This window comes from Chrysochloris asiatica, unplaced genomic scaffold (genome assembly GCF_000296735.1).
Source record: "Chrysochloris asiatica unplaced genomic scaffold, ChrAsi1.0 scaffold00004, whole genome shotgun sequence".
Classification (NCBI taxonomy): domain Eukaryota; kingdom Metazoa; phylum Chordata; class Mammalia; order Afrosoricida; family Chrysochloridae; genus Chrysochloris; species Chrysochloris asiatica.
Window position 1 is genome coordinate 47268504 of NW_006408522.1, and position 3752 is coordinate 47272255.

Consider the following 3752-nt stretch of genomic DNA (forward strand, 5'->3'; position numbering starts at 1 on the left):
TTTTATTAGTACTACACTGCAATTAAAAGATTTTTAAAACAGAGTTTTGGCATCTAATACATATAAAGTTTGATATAGTTCTGTCCTCTTATCTTACATGGATAATAAATTGTAACAGGAGTAAAAACAGAGAGGTCAGTTGGTTGTTACATTTAACTATTCAGAATGGTATTGGGGTTTATTAAAGTTTATAAAGAGGTCTTCAAAAGGAAAAATATGAACCTAAAAGTATTGCTACAAAATTATAAAAACTTTATATTGAAAAAATCAGCATGTGAAGCTATTGTTTCTGAACATATCTTGTGTCTAGGTCTGTATGCTTCTGAAGGCAGTGTTTTCATCTCTTTAACTCTTCCCCAAAGAAGTCTGTGTTCGTTGCCTTGCACCACAACAAAAAGGAAATTTGGCATTCTCAAGGGGTTTAATCATGCTCCTTTTAAATGTTCTTTGAATTTTGGAAACAAAAGTAAATCTGAAATGTCACGAAAAGGCTATTGGATGGATGGGGTTAAGTTTCTCCATGAAATTTTCTTAGGATAACCTTTGTTACCTCGAAAAATGAGCAGGTGCATTATTGTGATGGGAAAAAAAAATCTTCAGTGACATTTTGCTGGTCTTTTTCTCAACAGTGTAGTTTTCAATTTTCTTAAAATGTCTTCCTAATAAGTTCTCATGATCATCCTGTGTCTTTGAGAAAATCTATAAAGGTTACCCCTCTGTAATCTCAGAAAATACCCAGTATAACATTGTTTTCTGCCATCCACTGATTACAGATGGATGTTTAAACATGTTTTTTTAGAATAAACTCATGCATGTGTGAACTGGAACCATAATAACAATACTTTTTGATTTGATCTTAGATATATCGTAAAGAAACAAGAGACGTGACACAAATAGATGTAAGTACACCCTTATTCACTGTGTTAACCTTCATAGTTGCAATACTATGGAAGCAACCTAAATATCCATCAATGGATGGATGGATAATTGTACATACATATAATCAAATACTATGCAACAATAAAGAATAAAGTCAAATATGCAAAATGTCTCATAATATGGATGAATGTGGATGATATTATGCTGAGTAAGGAATTGTGGTGTGGCATTGTAGGTTAATGCACTGGACTGCAAGGTCAGTTTGAACCACAAGGTCAGAAGTTCAAACCCACCAGTTGCTCTTTGAAAATCCTATACAGGGTTGCTATGAGTTGGAACCAACTTGATGGCACTTAACAACATGCTGAGTGAGGACTCCTGGTGTGATGCTGTGGGATAAAGCACTAGACTGAAAAGTTGGTTTAAAGTACAGGTCGGTGATTCAAACTCATCAGTCACTCCTTAGAAACCCTATACAGGATCACTATGAGTCACAACTGATTTGATGATACTTAACAACAACAATAATATGCTGAGTGAAATAACTCAACCACATATTGTATGAGACCATTATTTTTTTTTAAAAAAATGAAAATTTTATACACAGGAAAAAATACCATACTTTGATGATTTTTAGGGATGGGAGAGGAAGGAAGGGAAAATTGCTAAATTGGAGATTAGTGTTAATAAGGGTGAAGGGAAAGGCAATATACAATATAAGGGAAGTTAGTACAACATGCCCAAGGCAAAGGAAGACATTGAGAGACCTCAGAAATAAAGAGCAACTGCCTGGTAGTGGAATAGATTACGTGCTGGGCAGCTAACTGTAAGATCAGGAGTTTAAATCTTCCTGTCACTCTGTGGGAGATGAGGTTTTCTGCTCATGGAAAGATTTACAGCCTCAGAAACAATATACAGGGTAGCTATACGTCAAAACTGACTCTACAGCACATAACCACCACCGCAGAAACATCTAAAGAGAAAAAGCTGAAGTGGTGAAGGATTTCATTTGAATTGAATCTATTATCAGAGCTTAGGGAAGCAATGGTCAAAATATCAAACAACATATTGCAGTGTGCAAATCTACTGCAAAAAACCTCTTTAAAGTGTTCAAAAGCAAGCATGCCACTTTTGAGGACTAAGTTCTCCCTGACCCAAGCCATGGCATTTTCATTTGTCTCATATGAATGTGAAAGCTGACAATGATAAAGGAAGGGAGGAGAAGAGCTGACACATATGAAATATTGTTTTAAAAGAATATTGACTATACCATGGCGTTCCAGAAGAACAAACAATTCTGTGCTGGAAGAAGTGCAGTGTTACTATTCCTTGCAAATGAGGATGACAAGACTTCACACCATGTACTTTGGACACAGTATCATCAGAAGAGACCAGTCCCTGGAGAAGGACACCATGTTTGGTAAAGTAAAGGGTCAGTGAAAAACAGGAAGACCTTTGAGGAGAAGTATTAACACAGTGGCTACAACAATGAACTCAAACATAGCAGGTAGTACAGAACCTGAAAGTCCTTCATTTTGTGGTGCGTAGTGCTGCAATGAGTCAGGCAGCACCTAATAATTACTGATGATTGGAATGTGAATGTAGAACAGATCATCAATTGCTCACATGTAAGTTCAGGCTGAAGAAAATTCAAACAAGTGCATGAGAGCAAAAATATGACCTCGGGTATAATCCCATCTGAATTTAGAGACCATCTCAAGAACAGATTCTATGCCTTAGACACTAATGTCTGAAAAGTTCTGGGACGATACTATGAACATCATACAGAAATAAAACAAAAGGTGATTAAAAAGAGAGGGAAGAAAGAAAAGATCAAAAGTGGATGTCAGAAGAACTAGAGATAGAAAATAAAAGAGAGGAACAGGGTTAGCATTTCTCAAGCTGAAGGAACTAAAGAAACAATTCAAGACTCTGGTGGCAATATTGAAGGATTCTATAGGCAACATTTCTTCTCCCATAAAGATTTTCAGGCTCAGAAACCCTGTACAGGGTCACTATGAATTGGAATCGACTCCACGGCACATAACAACAACAACATAGGCAAAATGAAATCCTGGGGTGGCACTGTGGATTAATGCTCTAGACTGCAATGGTAGTTTGAATTGTAAGGTGGATGGTTCAAATTCACCTGCGACTTCTTGGAAACCCTATACAGGGTCACTATGGGTCTGAATCAACTTGACAGCACTTAACAACAACAAAAATGGGCAAAGTACTTAATGACTGTATCCAAAAGAACTGATTGACGTGCATTTATTTCAAGAAGTACCATAAGATATGATATGAATGCAAATATGAATGAATGTGAAATGCAGCTCCTTGCAACTTTTGTGAGGTGGAACTTCTTTTTTATCAGAATGAAATAAATGCATGTTTCATTGATGTGAATGAAATTCCCTCAGACATATTTTGCCATGCATAAAACAAGCTTTCTTACATTTTTGACAAATACTAATCCTTTCATGGAATCCTGGTGTGGTGCTGTAGGTTAATGAGCCAGACTGCAAAGCCATTTGAACAGATCATCGGTGATTCAAGCTCATTAACTGCCTCTTGGAAATTCTACACAGGGTCACTATGGGTCAGAACCAACTCGACAACAATTAACAACCACAATCTTTTCATATGTGATGAGTCACTAAATTGGGAGTGCATTTGTGAATACCTGGGTTAAGATGAGTTTACACAATTTCGAGCACATTTAGTCATCTAAAAAAATTAGTTTAATGACCCCTAATTAAAAATTAAAAATAAGCAAACTCATATTAGATTTAGCTTTATTTTAAAAACATATTCTTGGACATTTCTAGATTACTAACTACATTTAATAAGACAATTTTTCTATTTCATAC